The 27,868-nt window shown below is 35.4% G+C and overlaps 1 pseudogene; it reads left to right on the top strand.

The window, feature by feature from the left end:
- The first annotated feature begins 2,586 nt into the window (after nucleotides 1-2,586).
- Nucleotides 2,587-27,336, top strand: LOC136378754 (nucleophosmin pseudogene; annotated as a pseudogene).
- The last annotated feature ends 532 nt before the right edge of the window (nucleotides 27,337-27,868 follow it).

Genomic DNA, 27,868 nt, shown 5'->3' with positions numbered 1-27,868 from the left:
TTATCGGCGTGTAAGATATTGTTTACTTTCACTAGTTTCAAATTTAATTTCCTCAAGTTTCATTTTCACAAAAATATGTTTTTCATATATGTTCTTAAAATATTTACTATTTTTCCTATTGTGGAGTATCATAAGAATAACAGAATGATAAAACAATTCAAAGTTGAACCCCAATTCAGAAAACATGAAAAGCCGACTAAGCTAAAATCTGCTGGTTGTTCATTATTCCTACCACCAATGGTTGGTTTGGGCTGAACTAACGTATTTTGTTATAAAGTGTAGCTTTATTCATGTGTGACAGTAAATAACTTGACAGTTCACTAGAAAGTAATAATCTAGTTTTATACTATTGAGTAGATTATACAAAACTTTAACCCACATGAAGTTACATATAAAGAGGACTGAAGAATATAACCCATCAGAGAGAAGTTCAATTACAAATCTGTCTGTGTCCACAAACTGAAAAGCAGAGCCTTCTATAAAGCCTTTCTGCCCTTTTCTTTCTGTTGAATGATACTTTGAACATTCTCTGATAGAATAAATCTTATTGTGTTTAAGTTTCAAAGTCATACCTGTCATTACGTACTCTTTCCCCGTCTTCATCATGCACCCTGTACATGTAACAGATTATATGTTCTCTTATAAATTATTATTTGTTTCTGTTTTCTGTAAGATTCTGCTCAAGACAAGGTCTTGTCTTAACATTTCTTGTATCCACGCATTTGCTTGGTGTTATTTTAAACAGATTAATTAGCTCAAGACATGTTTGTTGGAGAAACATGAAGTCTACATCTACTTTTTTGTCATAACTGTCCTACATAGCATCTTTAATGTTTGCCATTTTAAAATTCAGATTAATTTATAATATAAAGTAATTCACAGACCCAAGTGTCATAGTTTGATTCCTAGGAACAATACCTGAGACAAAAATAGTATCAAAAGCTATTCTGATTACAGCAATTCATTTAAGTAAATGTATATGCAAATAACATTAGTGTCATTTTTTTAAAACTAGTAATAGTCAAATGTGTAGGACCATGCATAAGCTTTTGGTAAGGTAGACGAGGAAGACAGTCAATAAAGGAGTTATATCTGTCTGCAAAACTTAATGTCTTCCACATTACAGATCATCAGATCCAGTATTGGTTAATGACACTCATGATAAAGAAAAATTTCCTCAAATCAATTTATAAAATGCTTACTGCTTACACGAGAACAATTCAGTTCATATTTAAAATTATTTAGTGAGTTATTATTGAAGCTGCCTTCAAACCATCAACAAACATTTTTGGTAACAGAAATATTACCATCTTTCTCCTTTAAAAATGGTCATTTTTTTAAATGATAAAAAGTGGATTTAAAGAATATAGTGTGTTTCAAAGAGAAAATATGTCTAAAGCCTCTCCCTTTGTCAACATTAGGATTTTCCTAACCAGATCCCCACATTTAACGTCTGCAAAATTTAGAGTGTTCTTAACTAAAGAGGGCACACATGTGGAAATGCACAGAGCAAGCTGTGTTTCTGTTTCAAGGCAAAATCATGTTTACCCTATTGCTTATCATCATAATGCCTGTCTGAATTATTGTTGGAAGTCATTCATCATCATAGAAGTAAATAATTTTCTTGATGTGATAAAGGAAAAATATATCAATACAGAGAATGATGATGGCATGATTATAGTAATTATCACATGTGATGCGAGTAGTTGCTACCATTTAATTCTGTTCTAATTTATTATCAAGGCAGTAAAAGTCACATTAGGGAAAATATACATGATGAACTAACATTAATGAATTTTTGTTCACTGGAAATAAAAATAATAAAAGGCTTTAAAGTAGATTTAATTTGCAATTTTTTTTGGCTAATGGCTAGGGTAAATTTTAATTTACTTATAGTTTTCAGAAGGATTAAAATAACCTTCAGCTAGGAACAGTATTATAAATACTTATCTAAAAGATAAGAAAGTAAAGTAGACTTAAATTATTTTTTTTATTTTATTTTTTTACTAGCCTGTGTATTTTTCAAAGGCAGAAAGATCATTATCTCTATTTTTTTTTAAATGCCTAACAAAGTGCCTGGTGTAAGGAAGGCAATCATGGTGTACTGGGTCTGACTCATGCTAGTTTATTAGAGCTAATTGTGAGATTTTCAGGAAGTGGACAGGCTGTTTTGTGTCAAGTTATTGCTTGAAACTAGACACAGTGGAACTATTTATACCTTATGATGTAGTAGTCATGGGAAGGGCTTTTTCCACAGAGAGCAGGTTATTAAACATATACTGGCACACCACCAGACAACATTCTGTAAATGGTGAGTAGATGAATAACTGAACGGTAAAAATGTGATATAGTGACACTTGGCAGTAATAATTTTAGAAAATGTAAGCCACTCATGAAATAAACACCCAACATTAAAGAAGAGAAAGTATTTGTAATTTGTCTAACAGTCTTGTAGTTCTAATTTGGGCTCTAGAGCTGACTAGTTGTGCTCTTATGAAAGGCATTTACATTCATTGAGGTTTAAGCCCTTTCCACCATGTGTGGCTACAAAAAGCCTGCAGCCTGGAAGAGAACCCTCACCTCAGCATGCTGACACCCTGGTCCTGGACATGCAGCTTGCAAAGCTGGTGTGAACCAAAAAATAACAAAGATTATCACTTTAAAATAGATAGTGATGAAATGAGCACCAGTCTGGAGCTGGTGTAAAGGATGAAGTGCACACCATTGGAGCAAGGACAATTAGTTAGTTACTAAGGCAGACGTAACACTGGCAGCTCTGCAAATGTCTGTAAAGCCAGTGGTTACCATTGGGGGCTTCGAATAACATCACCTGTGGTCTTAGAGTTCAATGTGGTCCAGGGTCTTAGTATAATAATGGACAGTGGAGGAAGATGCAGAGTCAGAAGACAAAGAGGAAGATGTGAAATTCCTACATATATCTGTAAAGGGATCTGCTCCTAGAAGTTGTAGCAACGTTCCACAGAAAAAAGTCGAACTTCATGCTGCTAAAGATAATTATGAGGATAATTTTGATGATGAGAAAGCTGAAGAAAAACTTCAGTAAAGAAATCTATATGCAGTACTCCCACCAAATATGCACAAAAATCAAACCAGAGTGAAAAAGACTCAAAACCATAAACACTAAGATCAAAAAGTAAAAAATCCTTCAAAAAATAGGAAAGAATGGACTTCTAAGACACTACAAAGACTTAGTTCTATAGAAGAAATTAAAACAAAAGTATAAGCGAATAATATAGCAAAAGGTAGTTCTCTTCATAAAGTGGAAGCCACGTTCATCAATTATGTGAAGTGTTGCTTCTGGATGACTGACCAGAAGACTACTGAAGCTCTGGCTGTGGAGAAAGTCTGGTAAAGAAAGTATTTTAAGCAGTTCGTTTAAATGGTTTTATTTTCATTTCTGTAACGGTTGATATATGGCTGTCCTTATTATAATGCAGAGTGGGGACTTGCCTGTCATGTCTGGTAACTGTGGTCCAGGTTCTTCTGCCAAGACTGTGTTGTCCAAAATGACTGTTTAGTTTTGTTAAAGTTTGAACTCCACCCTTTGTTTGGTTTTAAGTATGTATTTAATGTTATGACAGTAGTGACATTCAAACAAATGGAAATAATGGGGGGACAAAAATGTGAAATAAACTCAGTATTTTAATAAAGTCAATAAATAAATCTTTTGAGTAACTTAATTGATGGTGAGTGTGAGTATGTATGTGTATATAAAAGTGGGGGTAATAATTCTTACCATATAAAAACATAGTGGAGATTAAATATTGTGGTTGCCTACAATATGTAAGATCAAGTCAGAAGAAATCAATATTTTTATAAATTAAAGTCAGGTCTAGGTTATTTCACATGGCTCCTTTATTTATAATAGGCATGCAATAAATATTTGAAGGAAGAAAAAAGAAAAGAGAAATAAAAAAGTTTATGAAGAAATAAAATGGATATAAAAAGAAAGTACCTTAGCATAATAAAGGCCATATAAGACAGACCATCAGCCCATATCACACTAAATGCTGAAAAACTGAAAGCTTTTCCTCTAAAATCAGGAACAAGACACAGATGCCCACTTTCTCCACTTTTATTCAACATAGTAAGGGAAGTCCTAGCCAGAGCAGTCAGGCAAGAGAAAGAAATAAAAGGCATGCATATTGGGGAAAAAAGAAGTAAAGGTATTACTTTTTGCAGCTGACATAATTCTGTATATAAAAAAACCTCAAAGATTCCACTGAAAAACTATTAGGAAAAATAAACAAATACAGGTAAGTCACAGGATATAAAATCAATACACGAAGTCTACTGCTTTTCTATACACCAACAATGAAACTTCAGAAAGTGAACTAAAAAGAAATTCCTTTTACAATTTCAACAGAAACATAAAATACCTGAGAATAAACTTAACAAAGGATATGAAGGACCTATATACTGAAAACTACAAAACATATTAAAAGAAAGAAAAAGACACAATGAAATGGAAAAATACTCTATGTTTATGGGTTAGAACCCTCAACATAGTTAAAATGGTCATATTACCTGAAGCAATATACACATTTAATGCAATCATAGATATAAAAGATTCTATTTTCAAAGAAATAGAACAAAACCAACCAGATTTGTATGGAACCATAAAAGAGCCTAAATAGACATAGCAATCCTGAAAAAAAGAATAAAGCTGGGTCCTGGCTGGTTGGCTCAGTGATAGAGCATCAGCTTGGCGTGTGGATGTCTTGGGTTCAATTCCCAGTCAGGGCACATAGGAGAAGCAACAACCATTCTCCACCACTCCCCCTCCCTTTCTCTCTCTCTCTTTTCCTTCTCACAGTCATGACTCAATTGGTTCAAGCTCATTGTCCTGGGCACTGAGAATGGCTCCCTGGAGCCTCTGCCTCAGGCACTATAAATAGTTGGTTACCAACAATGGAGGAACAGCTCCAGATGGGCAGAGCATCCCCCTATATGGGCTTGCCAGGTGGATCTCGGTTGGGGTGCATGCAGGAGTCTGTCTCTCTATCTCCTGCCTCTCCATCTCCCCTCCTCTCACTTGAAAAAAGATGGGAAAAAAACCCAATAACACTGGAAGTATCACACTACCTTGCTTCAAATTATATTATAGATCCATGATAATCAAAACAGCATAGTATTGGCAGAAAAACAGACATACAGGTCAATGGAACAGAATCAAGAGCCCAGAAATAAAACCACATATATATGGACAAATAATTTCCAACAAAGGAGCCAAAAACACACAATGGAGAAAAAGAGCCTCTTTAATAAATGGTGCTGGGAAAACTGGAAAGCCACATGCAAAAGAATAAAACTTGACTACAGTTTGTCCCCCTGCACAAAAATTAATTCAAAATGGGTCAGACCTAAATATAAGATCTGAAACAATAAATTACATAGAAGAAAGCATAGGTACTGAACTCATAGACATTGGGCGTAGAGAAGATTTTATGAATTTGACCCCAAAGACAAGGGAAGTAAAGGCAACAATAAATGAAGGGAACTATATCAAACTAAAAAGCTTCTACACAACAAAAGAAACCAACAACAAAACAAAAAGCCAGCCAAATGAGAGATATTTACAAGCAACAGCTGATAAGGGGTTAATATCCAAAATATAAAATTAACTCACAAAGCTCAGCAACAAACAAGTAAACAACCAATTGAAAAACGGGAAAGGACCTGCAGAGACACTCCTCCCAAGAAGAAATACTAATGGCATTGAAAATGGTAATGATACATGAAAAGATACTCATCTTCACTAGCTATTAGAGAAATGCAAATCAAAACTACAGTGAGATAGCACCTCACATCTATTAAATTGGCTGTTATTAATAAGGCAGTTAATAAAAAGTATTGGAGAGGCTGCAGAGAAAAAGGATCTCTCATTTACTGCTGGTAAGAATATAAACTGAAACAACTATTATGAAAGAAAATATGATAGTTCCTTAAAAAATTAAACATAGGTATACTGTACGACCCAGCAATCCCTCCACTGGGTATCTACCCAAAAAACTTGAAAACATTGGTATGCAAAGACACATGCACTCCCATGTTTATCACAGCATTACTTACAGTGGCCAAGACAGGGAAACAATAAAAGTGTCCCTCAATAGAGGATTGGATAAAGGAGATTTGGTACATATATACAATGGAATACTACTCAGCCATAGGAAATGACGACATATTGCCATTTATGACAGCATGGATGGACCTTGAGACATTATACTAAGTGAAATAAGTAAATCAGAAAAAGCTAAGAACTATATGATTTCACACATAGATGGGATATAAATCTGAAACTCATGAGCATAGTCAAAAGTGAACTGGGGAGGAGGGAAGTAAAGGGGGACAAATATATATTGCACATAGGAGGGATATAAAACTAAGATTCATGGACATAGATAAAAGTGAAGTGGTTACCAGAGGGAGGGTGTCAGGGAGAGAGAAGTAAAGAGAGACAAATATATGGTGACAGAAAACGATTTGACTTTGGCTGATGGGCACACAATGCAATCAGTAATTCAAATGCTACAAGATATTCACCGGAAAGCTATGTACTCCTATTGATCAAAGTCACCCCATTAAATTTAATTTCTAAATAAAATGAATAAATAAATTAATAAAGAAAATATGAAACACATTATTACCTACTTAGGTAGGTAATTTACTAATTTTACAGAATACATGTTCTTCATAAAAGACAGAGAGAGACAGAGAGCTCCTAACCATACTATGTATCAAGGAGAGCACAAAGATCACATTGTGGACCCTGTCCTGCAGAATGAGGTTCAAACTCACAAACATGTCATGAACATTTTTCCATTAAATGCATAGAGGTCTATTTTATCTCTTATTTTTATATAATATTCCATTGTACAGATGAGTCAAAGTAGACTAAATCTCTTACTTTTGCTTTTATAAAGAATACAAGAAAGAATATTTGTATGTGTGTATTTATGTGTTATATTTCTATTTTATATTCATATTTATATGCACACTTTCTGTTACATATGCAAGCTCACACATATTTTTTTACATAATAAATATTTATATGTGCATAAGTCTTGGAGTGGAAATGCTAGGCAAGTCAGACTTTCCATTTAAATTTGGCTGGATATGACTAAATTGTTCCCCTAAGAGGTTGTGCTAATTTATAAATTTCCCAAAAGTGTATCTTGCATTAAAAAAAAACACCTCATCAATCATCTCTAGAATATTTTCAAGTTTGATATGTGAAAAAATTTAATTTGCATTAATTGATTATTAATGTGTGATCATTGCCACATGTATTTATTATTTTCATTTTTCTATATTTCCTCTTCATATTTTTTGTTCACGTTTTTGTTGGCTTGTAAGGAGGGTATTATTTTTTAAACATATATTTTTGTCAATATCTTCCAAATAATGTTCACAATATTTGTTTTTCCTTAACTTTTTCTATAGTGCTTTTTAATATCCCAACATTTTAAATTTTTATGTAATGAAGTCTGTCAGAATTTTCTTTAAAGATTTATGTAACACATACAAACTCTCCTGTTTTCTGATATTTTATATGTGTATCTATATCTAAATCTTTTATCTGTCTAGAGTTTATTTTGCTGAGATAAGTGAGCACTGGTTTGTTTATTACCAAATGACTGGAAGTTATCCCAATGACTCTTACTGGATAACCTATCTTTCCCTTGTCTGTTAAAATACTTGCTTTCTCATATTTTTTATTTTATTTTTTCTTAAATGAGAGAAGCAGGGGGGAGGAGAGACAGACTCCTGCATGCACCTGACCAGGATCCACCTGGCAAGCCCACTAGGGGGCGATGTTCTTCCCATCTGGAGCTGTTGCTACATTGCAACCAGAGCCATTTTAGTGCCAGAGGTGGAGGCCAGGGAGCCATCCTTACCGCCCCGGGCCAACTTTGCTCCAATGGAGTCTTGGCTGTGGGAGGGGAAGAGAGAGAGAGAGAGAGAGGGAAGGTAGAAGGAGAAGGGTGGAGAAGCAGATGGTTACTTCTGTGTGCCCTGACCAGGAATTGAACCCAAGACATCCATACCCAGGCCGATGCTCTACCACTGAGCCAACTGACCAGGGCTCATATTCTTATTGTCAATGTACCCTGGGTTTATTTAGACTTTTAAAAATTATTTTCCAGTGAATTATTTTATTATAGTCCTGTACCTACATCATCCTATTGTAATATTGGTTGTTTTATTATATGTTTTAATGTTATTTAGGATAAGTTCTCCTTCAATAGTGTGTGTGTGTGTGTGTTTGTATGTGTGTGAAATTTGTCTGGTCTTCTTAAGTTTTTTTCTCTAGATAAATTTGAAAACATTTTGAAACATTGCAATCTGAAACTCAGAAAGATAGACCCACATACTCACATACATACATATTGACATTTTCATTGATTATACGCTAAATTTATTGATTAGAGAGAACTGACATGATAGCAAATTGAATCGCTATGTCCAAGAACAATAGCTTTCTCATTTATTTCAACCTTCCTATTTCATCATTTTTGTAACTTTATTCATATATTTTATATGAATCATACATATTTTTAGTACAGTTATTTTCAAGGATTTTCTTGTGTCTTGCTATTGTGAATGGGATTTTTTTTATTGCATTTTCTGAACTGCTATTATTTGTGTAGTATACAGGTAAGGTATTTTGTATATTTGTTTTTACCTTTATCACTATTTTGAAATTCTTTAATATTTCTGTTATCAGTTTTAATAGTCTCTCCTGGGTATTCCATTTTTTGCTGCTGTTTTCAACATACTGTCTATTAAATACTTTTTTTCTCTAATCTAATAGCCTTGGCGAGCAATTCCAGAATAAAAGAAGAAACAGTATCTTTATTTTAAAAATCACTTTGTTTGAAAGGCTTTTAGGATTTCACCTATAAACAGAATATGTATAAATTGAGGGATGTATTAATATGTGTTTTCTCAAGATACAGAATCTATCAGTTCCTAGTTTTTATATTATTTTAATTTTTTTATTAAACATTTATTACAATATTCCATACTCTTTCCCCCTCACTATTTTTAGGGAGTAATAATCATAGAATGTATCCCTCTTGGTACCTTTTACTGTTCTTTTAATATGCTACTAAAATTGATTTGCTAATATTTTATAAGTTGAAAATATTTGTAATCTTCTTTTCACTCATATCTTCTAAGTTTTTCTAATGGTACTATTATGATTTTGTAAAAAAGAATTGGAAATATTTATCTTGATTTTTAACAGTGGTTCCCAACCATAGTTGCTCATTAGAATTTTAAAAACCATGAACACTTAAAAATGACTAAGGCCTGGGCCCTACCCCAGATCACTGACTCAATGGGATGTCAGTAATTTCATTATACTATAGTCTCAGATTTCTTTTCTTTTGGCCTTACGTTGACCATGCATGCCACCTAAATTCATTTGTTCAGATTGAGCAGAGTAAAGAATGCAGTGTGGATCAGCAGCTAAAGCAAGCATCCTCCATCTTTCTCTGGAACAGAGCTAGGAGGTTTGTCCAGGTATTGGTCCTTTCAGACTTCTATAAGGTATCTTTGACCCTTCTGCAAATGAAACAGTTAGTGCTACTAACCTATTAGGACCTTTATTAAATAACATATTTTGCTATTTGAATATTTGATTCTGAACCCATTGTTTTTCCAGTAACTATTTTGTCTGTCAACCTGACTTTTTTTGGGGTTCCCTTACCAACTTCTCTCTTCCCTAGAATGAAATTGGTTTTCATTCCCTCTTAGAAAATCCCCTCTCTATGAAAACAAAATTTCTATCTTCCAATGGTCTCTTTCTCAATGTCCTTATGTTTTATTTCCATATTCATATTGCAAATCACTCTCTTCTGCTAGCTGTGCCTCAGAATTCACCCCTCAAGGGCAACCTTTCCACCCAATCGCTGGTGCTATGCTCCCAAGTTAAGAACCAGGCTTTCTTTGGATGCCCCTAATTCTTTGTATAATTGCAATAAAACAAATATCTTTTTTTAAAAAAAAACAACAACAACAAAAAACAAATATCTTGGTTCACTTTCACAACTTCTCTCATTCTTGCAAAAGCACTATCATCTAAGAACTGACTTTAAATTATCTTGGAAAAAGATCATAGCCGAATAAACTCACTAACTACTCTGACCATCTCCGTTACCCTCAGTCACTTTGCAAATAAAAATCTCTAGGATATCCGTCCACTTGTGTGCTCCCGTTCCCACATGCTCTAAACTTCCCCACCAAACACATCCTATTGTTCTCACTCTTAATGTTGTCACTGCTTGCCACTGGGAGTTGTGGCAAAAACAAACAAATGGATTCAACGAAAATATTATAGTCTCAACAACTTCACTGACAATGTGATCTTACCTCTGGCCAGACTTACTTTCTCTGTGCTTTCCTCACACTAAAACTTCTCATTTTTCAGCCCTATATACCTCTGTGTGAAAATATGAATAGAACACATTCTCCATTCTTATGTACAACTCAGTAATTTTTCAACTTTTTATAAAAAGTTTTATTCACCTAATGCTTTTATCACCTCCTAACCATAGTTAACTCTCCTCTCCTCACTGTCATCTATCCAGGCATCTCTCCCTACAAACCACTAAAAATATTAGTTTTAGATTATTGTTTTATGTATGCGAACCCATGCTATCATCCTGTGTGATACCTCATCACAGAACCCACCCACTCAGTTTGACCTTCTACACTTCAATGACTTTCATTTTCATTGCAGAACATAATGACTACACTTTGAAACTAATTTTCTTGTAACAGATACATAATTCTAAAATTTCACCTTCAGACATTCTACTTCCTGCTCTTCCTCTTCTCTACCTAATTACATCTTTTTCTCATTTTCTTAGTTACTTTTTTGCTTTTCTTCTTCACATCAAATGCAGAAAAATTCCTTATTGTTTCAGTTTCCAAAATGTATCCTTTAGCCAACTGCTTGTCACCCCCTTTACCACTACCATAGTCATTCTGGCTACCATCACATCTCACCTGGACTGTGGGAGTAGTTTCCTACTAATCCACCAGCTCTGTTTTTGCCCCTCAGCTTTTCGTAGTGACTAAATCAGATCATATCACAACCTTCTTCTAACCCTTCCTTGGCTTCTTGTTACAGATGGGATAATATCTAAATTCTTCAAAACTCTGTATAATCTGTTCCCTGCCCACCTCTTAGATTCCATTATTACTCTTCCTTAGACACTACACTCTAGTTACATGGATCTTCTTATCTTCTTCTTTTGAAGATACCAAGCTTTGTCCTGCCTCCGGCTTTTATACTATTTTCTCCTCCTGCCTAAAACACTTCTCTCAGATCTTTGCCTGACTGCCTCTTTTGCATTATTTAGATTTTAGCTCAAATGCCTCCCTCTCAGAGGCTTCTGTTAAAATATTTACCAGCTGCTCTCATCCCAAAAGTATTAAAGTATTAAAACTTTCCTACATAGTTTTAATCCTATGAAAACTTAATCTACTATAGATTTTTTTTCTTTGTGGTTACCATGAAGCTTACCTAAAACAACTTATAACAGTTTATTTTAAGCTGATAACTTACCTTCAATTACACACAAAAACTGTATACTTGCTTTTTCTCCTACATTATATGCTATTGATGTCATGCTTTACAGTTTTTATATTATGCACTCATTATCAAATATTTGTAGCTATAGCTATTTTAACATTATATTTAAGTCATATTAGAGATAAAAGTGGCTTACACATCACCATTACAATAATAGACTATTCTGAAATTGACTGTATGTTTACAGTCAATTTTTTATATGTTTTCATGTTGTTACATAGTGTCCTTTCATCTCAACTAGAAGAACTTCCTTTATCATTTCTTGTTAGGCAGGTCTAGGCTGATTAGCTCTCTTAGTTTTTTGTTGGTGGTGGTGTTGTTTTTGTTTTGTCTTGTAATATCTCTATCTCCCTTTCTTATCTAAAGGAGAATTTTTATAGATATGATACTCTTAATTGATATTTTTTTCTTTTTTCCTCTTAGCACTTTGAATATATTGTTTAAATCTGTCCTGTTCTATAAGGTTTCAGCAAAGAAATCTACTGACTCTGTATGTGATGAGTTATTTTTCTCTTGCTGCTTTTAAAATTCTGTCTTTGCCTTTTAACATTTTGATTATAATGTGTCTTAGAGTAATCTTCTTTGAGTTGATCTTGTTAGGAGTCTTTGTGCTTTTTGAACCTGGATGTGTATTATTCTCCCAAAAGTTGGAAATTCTCAGGTATTATTTTCTTATATATGCTTTCTGTCCTGCTTGATTCCTTGTGATTCATGTAGCCTTACATAGGTGTCTGTGCATTTGCATAAGGAAATAGTCCCTCCATTCTTTATAGACCTGTCCAAACCTCCTCTTGGTTCCCTGGGCTGATGATGGAATTACTCTGGAACTTCAGTCTGCTAAGTAGGAGCCTGTGTTGAGCCTGTTGCTGAGTTTGCAGTGAGGTCCATAGTTGGCATGCTTGTCATCAAGGCTTCAGACAGGATTGGATTCCATTTGGCCTCTGGGCACTTGGGACTGCCTCCAGCAACCTGTTCAGACTCCAGTTCAGGGCGCACAGTTGGGTATTTAATCAGTGGGCCTATACCAGGTGTGCAGAGGGGTGTAGCTCTTGGTATATTCCTACGAGGGTTTCTGCCTATTCACTGGATGGGTCCCTGGTTAGGTTGGTGTGGCCCTAGACCATTGATGAGAGGGGCTGAAACAGAGGCCCAAAAATATTTTGGTTTCTACAATTAAGGTGGAGGCATAATGAGTGTGTTGCCCATCAGGTCCCTGGGTAGTCTGGACTGCCTCCTAACTGGCTGGAGAGGCTATAGCTAAGTAAAGCACCATTTCTTGACCTTCTAAAGTACAGGCCTATGTGTCTCCTACCTGGTCACTGTGATAGCAAGACTGCTTACAAATTGTGGCTGAGAGAAGCTTGAACTGACTATAGGACCCCTCAGGATCTTTGGGGTTGCAGATGGGATTATCTCCTGCTGGGTTTTTGGGTTGGCAGACTTTGGCTATGAGGCAGTTAGAGCTGAATCTGGGGCCTTTTTTCGATTTCCAGAGGTGAGGTGGTGTGTCTCCTCCCAGGTACCTGTGCCAATAGGACTGTTCACAGACTAGAGCTGGCACAGGCTGGAGCCCAGTGACAGAGTCCTTTTAAAATCTACATCTGACTGAGTTTAGTGGACTTAACTCCAGGCAGTCCCCAGCTATGGTCAAGAGGGGCAGAAGCTGAATCCTAGGTCACTTTAAGGTCTGTTCCTGGGACCAAGTTTTGAATGCCTATTACTCAATACACATGGATAAGTATGACTTCTACCAGGTCCCTTGACATATGGGGCTGGTGACGGGACCAGGCCAAATGGATCTGTAGCCAAGTTCTCAGGAGTATAGAATTGTTACTGGGTATAGAGCTGCGATATGATTGGCAAGTCAGCCACCTGGGTGCAAGCTGGACTTCTCAAAATGGCTCTCTTGGATCTTGAACAGCACTGGTTTTCACAGTCTCTTACCTGAATCCCCACACTCCCAGGAAGGCACTTTTTTTCTGTGAGTGAATGCCAAATCATTGTTGTTCATAGAGATAAAAGAGGAGGACATTTTAATTGACTACCATGCTAACATCATTATTTTTTTTCTATATGTGTGTGGTAAGTGAAAAGCATTCAAGTTTATTTTTATTTTCTAAATTTATACCTTGATGTTTCAATACATTTATAAGAAATTATATCATTCATGTATTTTATATTTAATTTATTGGCATTGTGGGTTACATTAAAAATAAAACAGACTCCCCACCAAAAAAGAAAGCACTGGAAGAAAAACATGGTTAATATAAGTGATATAATTATCATATTTTCTTTCTGCAATACAAATTTTCTCTTCCTACAAAAAAAAGTATTTGATAGATATATTAGGCAACTAGTTTTTGCATGAGTAAATTGTTTTCATTGATACTCAAGTGATTATATATTTATGTCAGCACTTTCTGATTATGTTCCATTTGTAAAATGCAAAATCACAAGCTCAATCCCAGCTCCAGGAGATAGCGGATGAAATATGAGGCAAGGAAATGGGGAGGATGTCATGCTGATTGCTTTCTGGAAGACTCAATTTGTAAGCTAGTGGGAAACTATATTTTTCCCAGTTGACCTTTCTTGTTACACTTTCTGCACTCTTCCTCTTACAACACACAAATTATCATGGGGATTTGTGGGAGGTTGTTTGATTCTCGGAATTGCATATGTTACCTTGTGGAATTTATAGTAGCTATCCACAAATAATTTATTAGTGCTTGTTGTTAAATGCTCAGTTAAGTATCTATCAGTCCATACTCTCACAAAAATATTAAGCACTTTCTTCAATATGCAGATTACTTCTTGATGACATTTAATCCTGGAACTAGAATGTGTCAAGGAGGATGGTATCAGCCCTTTTCTGTGTTCTAGGGTCCTCCAAGCTCCAATAAAATCTTTCTATTGTATTACCTGCTGTTCAGTTAATTAATAGCCATCTGCTACTACTAGCTCAATGCTATGAGTTAAGTATTCCATCAGGTTAGTACAGAGAGTAAGAAGATAGATGTTAAGTATTCTTTTTCTCAGTGTGCTATTTAATTTGCTTGACTTATTACGCCTTGTCAATTCTTGTGTCTGACAGTACATACCCTCTCTACGTCGGTGCTAACTTGTGCAGTACGTCGACAGTATGTTGTTGATTTAAATTGTTCCCCTTCCCTACCTTCAGGGTGAGCAAATAGTTTCTAATCCTTAGGTTGATTTAGATTGATAGATAATGGTAACTGACTGTGCTGGGATAAATCTGAGGCCACGCATTTGCTACTCAGCACTTATTTAACAGAAAGATTTGGTGATTGATGATTTGGTTTTCATTTTTATTATCTTTTACTAGTGTCATATTAAACACATTGCTTTTAATAAATATAAAAATGTCCTCTTCTATGAAATACACTTATTTAGTTATAACACATTTAAATCATATATTTAAATGCTCATTGAAAGCAAATTCATTAGTGAATTCATTGCATGTGCATACCACAATATATGAATTCTCAAACTTGAATGTTTTGAATCTGTTATTTTCCATAGTAACATGTTAAGAAACAAGGTATCTTGAATGAGTTAGAAATGCAATATTGATAACAGAAGGTGTCTTGCTTCAGTTTGAACTTGAATTTGAAAGTCTTATTTTTCTAATAATTGCAGGTTTTTGTGGAATATGTTAAAAATGAAAAGTATAGAAGGAAATTTTAAATTGAATGAAATACCTTTTATAGTCTGGACTTATTTACTATTAAAATATTGCATACATTATTGTAGTTTTTTATATACATACTTTTATAATATACTTAAACTTATACTGAATAAATAATACATATCCTGTTTGTTTCACCTACTGTTAAAATGTAAGGATTCTCTGGTGTTTGAAAAATTTTTATAGCACTATTTTTATGAATTCAAAATATTCCATTAGCTAATTATGCTTACTCACTTAAGCACTCCTAATATTGTACACTTTTATTGATTTTCCATTTTACCACAATTAACAATGCCCAACGAATGAAGAAATACATTTTCAATTATTTTATTTTACCAGAAGTTAAATTCTTAGAGCAAAGTAAAAAACATTTAATATTATTACTGAAAACACTACTTTTAAACAAAAAAGTTAATGTTACAAAATATCTATGTGATGTTGGAAAAGGTAGAAATAGTTTTATAGTTGGAGGATAGTTGATCTAGTAAAATACAGCATCAAATTTCAGTCTACATATTGGCCCTGGCCAGATGGCTCAGTGGTAGAGCATAGGCCTGGCATGTGGATGTCCCAGGTTCAATTCCCAGTCAGGGCACACAGGAGAAGTGCCCATCTGCTTCTCCACCCTTCCTCCTCTCTATCTCTCTCTTCCCTTCCCGCAGCCAAGGCTCCATGAGAGCAAAGTTGGCCCAGGCGCTGAGGATGGCTCCATGGCCTCTGCCTCAGGTGCTAGAAAGGCTCAGGTTGCAATGGAACAAAGCCCAGGATGGGCAGAGCATCGCCCCCTGGTGGGCATACCGGATGGATCCCGGTCGGGCGCATGCGGGAGTCTGTCTGACTGCCTCCCCGCTTCTAACCTTTGGAAAAAAAAAATTGAGTCTACAAATTGAATAGTGTGCTCATTGAAATTTCTTCTAGAAAAGATGGAACTAAAATTATGAAAATAATTTATTTAACTTTATAGGCTATAAACTTGTTATAGTTACAACTATATTTCATTATTAGAAACTGATAAAAAATAAATTCAGTTTTCAGTGTATTTTTTTATTAAACAAATATTTCTTTTTTTACTTTTTAAATTAATTTTAATTTATTGTGTTTGCATAGATTCAAGTGTCCCATGAATAAACCCCACCACCACCCCGTGTTCCCCTCAACATCCCCCTTTCCACCCTCCCCCAGCAGTGTATGTTTTTTGAAGTTCAAAATTAGAATAACCCTTCACTCTGTGGATGACTTTGTAGCATTTTCATAAAAAGAGTACTTTTTACAGAAATCTTTCAGTACATAACCAGTTTTCCCTAGGGCCTCTCTAATTTTTTAAAATTCTAATTATTCTTGAACTGTGCTTAAAAATTTTTTTTAAATTATTGGTTTTAGAGGGAGAAAGAGAAAGAAAGACAGAAACATCAATCTGTTTCTGTATATGCCTTCACCAGGGATCGAATTGTATAGGGACAATGCTCTAACCAACCGAGCGTCCAGCCAAGACTCCCTGAACTGTCTTTTAATGATCCTCACGTCAGTGTTCTGAAATCTTCTTGCTAACTGGCCTAGCTCTGGCAGAAAGTCATTTGTCAGTGGCTTTGTATGTGATTTTTCAACATCACTTTTATGAAATCCTGCATCATTTGCAGAATGTGCAGGTTCACAATTTGATCCAGTTAACTTATATTTTAAACATCTGTTATGTTTATAATAACAATATGAATGTGGGGAGATAGATGTCAGGGGTAAGAAGGGGAAAGGTTTGAATGAAGATTGATTTGATAAATCATTGGCTGATTAGTAAGTATTTGTTTTGCAAGTCCTATCCAATATTATGACTTTAAGATTGTGGCTATGAGTTTTCAGATAGAGACACATGCATGTTCTCACATTGGCATCATGTTGGAATTGCCTGGAGGGCTTTTGAAAAATGTTCTATACATATAATTAAAATTACACTGAATAAATAATGTATGTCCTGTTACCTCATTAAAACATAAGCATTCTATGATGTTTGAAAACTCTTAATAACATTTTTTTTTGTCCAAGCCCCACTCAGATAAGTTAAATTAGAATTGCTGAGAGTAGGAACCAGTCATCAGTATTTAAGTATCTTTTTAGAGGAAAAATATGAGTATAAATTCCCCATCTTCTGTACCTCCAATCCCTAAGAATTCTGATTGACTACATTTGAGAATTTTTGGTGTCTGATTATCTTCACTTACTATTAGTTCCTATATAATTGAGATATAAATTGTCCTCGAGAATGTTATGAGACTTTTCTGATCTTCTTAAACAAGAGATAGTATGAAAAGAGGTAGATTAACCTTATTTTGTGGAATGACAATACTAAATTTTTTCATCTCAAATTTTACTTTTCATTTTCCAATTAATACCATCATATACTTATTTTCAGATCTTCATAAGAGAGTGTTTACTTCTGTAGATAGAGACAAAACTACATAACATAAACAACTTTACCCGTTTTATGGAGTCATATGGTTATAAAGGATTACAGTTCAACTAATCCAATATTGGTGCACTGATACACTAATGCACACACATACACACACACAGTGTCATTATAACTAATGGAACAATTACAATTAAGCGTCTCTACATAAGTGCTTTACATCCTAATTATCTGAGGATCTTGCTAAAATTCCTGTTAAGATTCTGATTCATGTGATTGAAATGACACCTAAGATTCAGCATTTCTCGGAAGATTCCAGATTTTGCTAATGCTGCTAAAATCAGGACCCAAGTTTGATTAAGAAATCTTCAATCACGTATATCTTTCTCATAAGACTAGATACTATAGACACTACAGGATGTATCATCCTTTTTTTTATTTTTTATTTTACTATATTGTCACTTTATTTATTTATTTATTTATTTATTTATTTTTAAAGACTTTATTCATTTTAGAGAGGAGAGAGAGAAAGAAAGAGAGAAAGAGAGAGAGAGAGAAGGGAGGAGCAGGAAGCATCAACTGCCATGTATGCCTTGACCAGATAAGCCCAGGGTTTTGAACCGGTGACTTCAGCATTCCAGGTTGATGCTTTATACACTGTGCCACCACAGGTCAGGCTATATCATCCTCTTTTAATTAACCCTTTATAATCTCATGATTAAATAAAATTAAAAAATATACTTAACTACTATTTATTAGGGACCTTCCACAGACAGAGCACTCTACATATTAAACATCAAACATATGACCTTGTTTAGTATACACATTTCACTGGGGCTCAGAGAGAAAAAGTAGTTTGCCCAAGGTCACACAATTTAAATTGGCAGGACCAGAGTTGGTACTCGTCTTTGTCTGATCCCAGAATCTATAGTCTTAGCTCCTACTGATCCATGTTATCTTACTCCTACTCATCTGTCCCTACTACTTTCTTCAGCCTGACTTTTTTTTTAATGATCAAAGATGAATGTTTGTACTTCATCACAGGCCATATCTTGTATATTGAAGATGGTTATTTAATCGAGACTGTTCATTTTTAACACCACTGTGGAATAAAAAAGAAAAATATACCATTATTATTGCACACTTGGATAACATCTTTGTTTTGTGCTCAAGTCCTTCTATACCTCCTGGATTTGGGCTTCTTTAAAAAAATGACATTATATCCCCATTCTTATTTATGGATAAGAAAGTAATGAAAATAGACGATCTGTTATTTGGGGGCTGAAATGGATCTGAAAGCTTTTCCTCTAATGGAAAAATAACAACATTCATTAATCTCCTATATTTTGCTGGTGGTTATGATAGTTATTTCATGCATAGATTACTCCACTTGGTCCTCACAGGCCACTACTTTATTATCTACTACACTTACAGATGAAGAAATTGAAAATTAAGGATTAAAAATTTGCCTGCATTTAACAGCTGCTAAATGATGATAGTAATGTTTGTTTTCTTAGTAAATCAATATAGTTAAAAGAATAGAGTGTTTGTTTCTATATCAACTGCAAATAACAATTTATAATTCATTAGGTGAATTTGTTATATATTATGGTAAAATTGATCTATTTTTATTTTAGAACAAAGGAAAACATTTTTAATATGATGGTCACTGCAATTACTGTAGCCTGATTGAGTTTTATGAGAATGGTTATTTTTGTGAGGAAGATGAAGTAGCTTTTTTGCAAAAAGCACACCCCATCACCAACATTTTTACATGTAATTTATAAAATAAAAGTTCCTAAAATGAAAGATATGGAGTGTTTTCTTTCCTCTATTTTAACATTTGCAACAAACTATAACATGATAAATGAATCAGATTGTACTGATTAGGATTTTGGTGCAGTCAGTTACCATTGTGCTTCCTAAACGCTTATGCCTGAGTGTGGGAAATAAACAAATGGCTTAATTACAATGAGAGAAAGTATCTTTTAATTCCAACTAGTAGATATGAAGATTCAAAACCAGCAGGCAGTTCAGTGATGACTAACTTCTGATTTGTGATAAAACCATGCATATATCTTAAGCTTGTGTTTGTCTGGCTGCTTCCAGATTAGGTCAGTTTTGCATCTGAGTGTTTTTGTTGTTGTTATTGTTGTTTTGTTTTCCCTGAAAATTGCTTTCCCTCTAACCCCATATTCCCACAAAAGTTCTATGTTCCAATTATAACCCAGACATTCTATCCACACTAAGACAGCTCAGACATATATATTCACCTGAAAGAGACACTGATGTACTTCACCAGCTGAAAATGAGTTAGTTTACCAGGGCCTGCCCTTCCGCATACGTACCGCGGATGGTCCTTTCCCTTCTCTTCCCCTCCTTGTCATTGTTTCATTTCTGCTCCTATACTGTAATTATTATATATAAAAGTTCTCAAATACATATAAGCCCTTGAGTTTTAAATACTAATATATGTATTCGTATTTGAAACTTCAGGCATAGCACAATGACAAACAGGCAATAAACTCAGTAAATATTGATGAAATTAATAACTATTAAATGCCCAAGCATAAAAGTGATTGAATGTTATTAACAAATTTTCTCTCATTTGGGCTAGACAATAGTAAAATGGTAATTCCCTTTTCTTTTCTACTCTTGCTCTCAAACTTATCAGTACGATTATATCAATATAATTTCTAGGGAAATTACCTTGCTGGATAAAAGTTGTGATTTTAAGGGCAATTCCTTATGTTTTTATTTGGCTTATACACATAGACACATCACTTTAAAAGAAGCCTATTCTCGGCTGGTTGTTGCTGATTAGGAATCCATTTGTGTCCTCAAACAATTTGAGACCTTCACTGTGTTTAGAGTGCAGGTTTGCCGAGCGGCAGTGGCTGTAGTAATATTGCATGCAGAGTTGGAATGTGGTTTTCAAACAAGGTCTGATTATACCCCAGTGGTTCATGAAACTTTAATGCAGGTCAGTTGTTTCAAGCATTTTATTTGTGAGTACCTCAAATGAGATTTCTGAATTTGATTTGCTTGGAGCAGGGAATGAAATGCAGATAGGCGGAGCTGAGACCTGTTGTGATGTTGAAGAAGCATCTCGGCTTCCAGTGCAGAGAGCACTTCCAGAAAGAACTGTAAATGGGCTGTGGAATTATTTTCCAGAGGGCCATGCTGTTATTGTATTGGCACTAACTGGTATTCTTTCGGCCTCTCTTGTTTGTATTATAGTATCTATTTAGACTAAATGTTAGAGGACTGTTGAGTGAGAGTCAATCCAGGATGGGAGGCACCTACATGTTGTGTGCGGTTAGCTTCCTCGAGAGCTAAAATATGATAATTTTTAAAAAGGCATTATTCAGTTCTAGGAAGAAACTGGATTAAAAAAAAAAATCTGGAATCAAATCAGAGCTGCCCCACATACTAGTTGTGTGTTGTTAGGTAATTTTTATAGACCATTTGGGCCTCTGGGGTTTACTAAGTGGTGTTGTCAGTAGACCAGTTCTGAGCTGGAGAGTGTGGCCTAGGCAAGGTCTGGCACCTCCAGGCTCTTGACTAGAGCGGGAAAGAATTCAAGAAGCAGTCCCAGTGAGATAGAAAGCAAGTCTTATTTAGGTTGAGAGGAAGAGGCCCAGCCATGGGTTCCGAAAGACATATATACCCAAAAGAACCTACAATATTTGATATATTAAAATATTAATGAATTTGATTTGCTTTTCTATGGCCAAACACTGTATATTATTGATGGTCTGATATTAAGGGATATTTTCTGGAAAGCTATTGCCAAACTTAGACTAAAAATAAAACTCTGTATTTCTACAGCATAAATCTTTTTGCATTATTTTGATTAAGAAATACTCAATTTTGACAGTTATAAGTGATTAGGAATTCCTGGTGCATTATAGCAGTTAGACTACAGATCAGGAATCAGCAAACTTTATTTATAAAGAACTAGGTCATAAATATTAAATAGTTTAGACATTAGGAGTCATAAGTCCAGAACTATTAGTCAATTCTGCCATTATAACAGCATGAAAGCCATTATAAACAATATGTAAGCATAAAACTTTATTTACAAAAACTGGTGCTTGGCTATATTTGGCACATAGCCCCTGCAATATATCATAGGTCATATAGCTAGTGATTATAGATTACTAGGTGTTCTATCAGTAATGAAAGCACTACTTAGCACTGGGTTAATGCAGGGATATATGTATGCATATGTGTGTGTTTGTGTGTGTGTGTCTATTTTATTTCTGAGCATATGGGAGTGAAGAGGAGTAAGCTGTCAATTCTACTTCCAGTGATGATTAAGACAATGGGAAGAATTTAGATAATATGTCAAATATTATTTTTTGGAAGTATATCTGCAAGAATAGATCTTTAAGAAAGATAAACTCTTAGTTATCTCTAGCTGATTATAATAATGCTTCAAATTCCAATATTATGCAACCCTTTTTTATTTTATTTTTTTACTTTTTAAAAATTTTTATTTATTTTAATTAATTGGGATGACATGGTTGACCAGACTATACAGGCTTCAAGTGTACAACTCAATATAACACCACCTACACATTGCATTGTGCGCCCTCCACCCAAACAAATTACTTTTCATCCCCATCCCTTCCCCTTTGCCCTCTTCCCCTATTTCCTCCACCCTTTCTCTGGCTATTGTCATCCTGTTATCTGTATCTATGTGTTACGTGCATATGTTTTTTTGCCTAATCTCTTCACCTTCTTTCATCCAATCCCCTCACCCTTCTCTTCTCTGACAGCTGTCCATCTGCTTCCCGTGACCTGCCTCTGTTTCTATTTTGTTCATCAGTTTATTGTGTTCATTAGATTCCACATATAAGTAAAATTGTATGGTACTTGTCCTTCTCTGACTGGCTTATTTCATTTAGCACAATAATCTTCAGATCCATCCATGCTGTTGCAAAAGGTCAGATTTTCTTCTTTTTATGGCCACATAGTATTCCATTTCATTGAATAAATGTGCCACAGCTTTTTTATTCACTCATCTGCTGATGGACACTTAGGCTGGTTTTAGATCTTGGTGAACATGGGAATATATGCTAAGAATCTCAAAACACTAATTTGAGAAGATATATGCACCCCATATTCATTGCAATGTTATTTCCAATATAAGCCCTAATATTTTTTTAAGAATTGAGTAGGCCCTGGCCGGTTGGCTCAGTGGTAGAGTGTTGACCTGGCTTGTAGAAGTCCCGGGTTCGATTCCCGGCCAGGGCACACAGGAGAAGTGCCCATTTGCTTCTCCACCCCTCCCCCTCTCCTTCCTCTCTGTCTCTCTCTTCCCCTCCCGCAGCCGAGGCTCCATTGGAGCAAAGATGGCCCGGGCGCTGGGGATGGCTCCTTGGCCTCTGCCCAGACGCTAGAGTGGCTCTGGTCGCGGCAGAGCGACGCCCCGGAGGGGCAGAGCATCGCCCCCTGGTGGGTAGAGTGTCGCCCCCTGGTGGGCGTACCGGGTGGATCCCGGTCGGGCGCATGCGGGAGTCTGTCTGACTGTCTCTCCCAGTTTCTAGCTTCAGAAAAAAAAAAAAAAAGAATTGAGTAGGCAAATCTCTTCTATTGTAGTGTCTCTCATGGATTAAGAGCTGGAACCTCATCTTAGATAACACATAAGAGAAGTAAGCTCAACATATTAAAATATGTTTAAAAAGTACAGGATATAAGAAACAATTCTGCAGTCCATTTCTTTTAAATGGTATTTTAAAACACTCTCCTAAGATATTTAAAATAGGATGCAATTGTTGGAAATCAATTTGCAAAATCTTATTTAGAATATATCTGTTTGAACATCTATACTTTATATTTTCACAGCATTGTCTGTTGAGGTTTGTATATTTGAGGACATCTTCTAAATCCTGTAACATCAGTGTCCAGGCAAAAGATATTATGAATAGAATATAAATGTAAAACCTGCTAACATGCGGGTTTTAATAAAAATAAAAAAGAAATAAAAACTGCCACTGACTTTCCTTCTGGGAAACTGGTGGTGTAACATTATTCCATGGTTTTTATGGTTTTGTGATCCTGTTATCCCATGTCTCTCTGAACTTCTTCATCTCCTGTGTGTGTTTACTATCAAAACCAGACAAGCTGGTTTTAAAAACTTGGATGCTATGTTATAACATCCTCAAGAGAAAATTGCAATGATGGGTTTTCTCATCACTCTGGTTTCATGTTGTCCATTCTGCCTTAGAAGTATAATTTTATTCTCTAAATACTTACTTTAAAGAATTCCAGATTTTGCCTTTCTTCATCAAAAAGTAATTGTGTATTCTTCAGTTTTTATAATACATGAAGAATTGAGAAAATGTGTGTTAAAAGGTAGTGCAAATATGTAGTTTAGGGGTCATATGGGTGCACTGAAATAATTTTCCATAAATACAGCATGCAACCATATAAAGTACCAAAGAATATAGTTCTGAAAAAAAAAGCAGCAAATTAATTTTTGAAAATCTGTTAAGTCCATCCCTTTAGGGTTATTTACGTAGGTTATTCCATTATACATTTGGGGTCCTTTAGTGAACTGTGTTCATCAAACTAAAACTAAAGAAAAGACATTGTGTTAGGCCCTAGAGAAGCAGATATGATAAAGACATGGTCCTGACATTAAAGGAACGTAGTCAGAGAGATGAATTTTGGGCTACTACATAGTAGAGTGCTCTTATATACAGAGAAGTTATTCAGTGTTTTCGGATTCTAGGACTCAATCTCTCTCCATATTGTTTATATTATAAAATATATTTTATATTGTTCTATACTTAGATTACAATAATTAGTTTTGAACTAAGCTGTTTCTGTCTCCAAATGCCCATCCCACTCCTACTCAAATAATTGCAATCCTACCCATTCTGCAAGTCTCAGTTTAAATCCTACATTTTTTCTAAAGTCTTTTTCCTGTGTTCAAGTATATAAACCAATAATGTTGCTTTCTTTGAATTTTTTTAATATCATATTTTGGAAAACATCATCATACTACCTAGAGCAAAGTCCATTAGAGCCTAATGTATAAGTTAGGCTTACCCATGGTTTTCCATTTGATTTTCTTGTGGACATGACAAAGTTTTCTTCTCTGATTCTTTATGCTTTCTACTCTTAAAATAGCATTTATCATCTATATCATGGGGATCAGATAAAATCATAAGTTTATATGAGAAACAAAACAGTACTTTTTATTAGATCCCCTAGTAAGATCCAGTTCAGAGATGATTATTGCTATCACTATTTCTGATTTCTGAAAGATCCTTTAAAAGAATCATGTCCATTGATAAATGTAGGCTCTGTGTGGCTGTTATGTGACATAAGGGATTATCTGTGCATTAACAAAAAACATGCTTCAAAAGAGTATTTTTATGAAGCCTATAGTGATCAGAGTAGGCTGAGCATGACTTGCTGTTAGTTTTAAAACTGCTTTGGGAAGAAGACAGCCTTTTGGGGAAGATAGTTTTTAATTCTTTGTTGTCCAACATTGTTATCATGAGAAACAATTAATTTTCTGTATTTTATGTTCCTGTTATAATCTGTGTTTTGAGACAGAGCTGTGGCATTTTGCTATAATGATAAGAAGAGATAAATAGCACTGCAGGCTTAGGAAAGTTTACATTATCTCCAACTGCAGGCAGCCTGGGACATTTAGCAAGCGCCTGACCTGGTTTATGGACAGAGGCAGAGCTTAGAAAAGATGACAGCGCATTATGAGTTGTCCAGCCCCATTTTATTTTAAGCAGATTGCTGAAAACTAAGGTTCATGCCCTTGGCCCTATTATTCTCATGTCCAAGAGGGCATAACTTGGATATTCTAGAACAGTCAACAAGACTCTTAGATTGATTCTTTCTGTCTGTCTCTTTCCCTCAGAAGCTTAAGACCCCATCAGAACTCTTTTTCCATCAACCAAATCCAAATCATTCTTCCAGACTTTAGACTGACATATATCTTACCAGGATTCAGGTGCCCACTGGAGTTTGAAAACATGGTTTTAAATACTCACTGAATCCTGGGACACTATGGTTTCATGATATTCTAGTTCACCTTAATCTTTCCTTTATTTTTTCCTTTTAAATCTAATGATAAGTATGTCATAGTCACTATCAACTATTTAATTCTAAAACATTATTTTCTTGTAACTTTGCATAAGCCCACAGTTACAGATATTTACCCAGTAATCAATTCTAAATTGCAATTACAAGGTTATTATGATAATGACGATGATGATTAGGCTTTCAAATAGTTTCTTACATTTTGTTATCTTTTTTTTTCTTTTCACCACTTTTTAAAGTAAAAAACCTACATAGATATTTAAGTTGGGTCATTTTAGCCTTCCTTATGATACCATCTTCCCAGTGATGGAGATATGTTTCCAGGATATCGAAATTTATAAATTGAAAAGCACATTCACACAGTATGCTCCCTCTGTTCAGTCTTATAGTAAGACCATTTTCACTATCTAGGTGTGTTTTATGGACTAACCATGTTGATACGCACAGCTACATGCATTCTTTCTCCTTTGATCTTTGCTGATATATAATATTTTCCCCATTTTACAGATAAGAAAATTGAGATTATGCTTGGTAAGCAACTGACTCAATGTAAAATCAGTTATTCCTGTCTTATTTTCTCCTTTGTATTTCTTTCTTTCACTTATTCAACAACTACTTATTTAGCTTCTACTGTATTGTGCTAAACACTAGGAATATAGGAATGGGCAGACACAGAAGTGATCCCTTTTTTTTATGAAACTATTTAATGAAGGATGGAAACAGAACCCTCATCAGGCCCACCGCCTCCAGAGGTGAACTCTTTGCTACACAAGGTGTCCTTTTAAAAATTGTCTTTGCTCTTCTTGCATCACAATTAAAAATGGAATAGACCCAGTGAGTATGAAAGAAGTTCTAACCTCATCTCTGACTGACTGACACCCTTCTGCTCCTCGATGACAGGGTGGCTCTTCTCCTGCCACAGGCTCCCTGCCCCTGCTGTTCTGGCCAAAAAAGCCCAGAACCTGGGTCCATTCTAGTATTGACATTCCATCTTTCAATATTTGCTCTCTTGGTTCTAACAGATATCCTTACTTTCCGAAGTCCCTCTGAATATGTTCAAATCCACTGACTAGATGAGAGGTGACAGTGCTACTATTTCTGCATCATTACACAAATACAAACACTTATATTTGTTTGATACCATGAGGGAAAGGGCTCGAGCTCCTGTGGCCTGTGATTAGTGATTCAAGGGTCTTCTGGTCATCCTGGGCAGGAAGAATCCTTGTCCCAGCACCATGTAAGCCATTCGTTCTAGGTAAGAAATATTATTTTGCTAAGCTATTCCTAGCTTACGTTGGCTTTAATGGGTTTCATTTCTCAGGTAACACTGTGTCAGGCCCAATGGAAGCCAAGTGGGCCTTCATGACAGTTGCATTGAGAGATAACGTTGAGGAATTTCCTTTCCCCCTTCTGACCACTTTACCAGAAATGGATGTTAAAGGTGTTGATTTTACTCTACCTCCACTGCGCCGTAGCTCTCAATGTGACATGTGCATGTGGTGTTCAAAGGTTAGAAAGAAGTAGATTCTGTGGTTCACAAAGAAATAAAAAAGGCAGAGGCAAAGGCAAGACAAAAGGGTAAGACAGGATGAGGTGAACACATGAGAGGTTTTCTTTCTCTCTGGGCTGGTTTCACAATGCTGACACAGCTGGGCGGCTGCCTTCTTCAGTACCTCGTTAAAGGTTTTGGATTGGGTAAGAGACTTGACTGTGCTCAGGGACATCAAACATCCTGCAAGCCTTTGGTCTTGCCCAGGTGCCACCAGCTGGGCCCTGAGCCTTTGTTCTCTAGTTCACCCCATTTTTTTGGAGATGTTTGGTTTGCTTCACACAGTTACCTGTTTCACAAAGGAAAGATCATCATTGTTACTAATGGACTGCAAAGAGGACCTGTCCTCTCTTCTATTATGAGATTCCAGTGCTGGCATACTTGATTCATGTGCAGAGGTATATTTTTACTAGTTTCTGTTCTGTTGTCAGCATACTCAACGCTGTGTTTGTAAAAGTGAACAGACTCGACCTATATAGAAACCCACAGAAACACATGAAGTGGCTG

The sequence above is a fragment of the Saccopteryx leptura genome, chromosome 7 (genome assembly GCF_036850995.1).
Source record: "Saccopteryx leptura isolate mSacLep1 chromosome 7, mSacLep1_pri_phased_curated, whole genome shotgun sequence".
Lineage (NCBI taxonomy): Eukaryota > Metazoa > Chordata > Mammalia > Chiroptera > Emballonuridae > Saccopteryx > Saccopteryx leptura.
The sequence above is the reverse complement of the archived record's forward strand: the minus strand, read 5'-3'. Positions and strand labels throughout refer to the sequence as shown.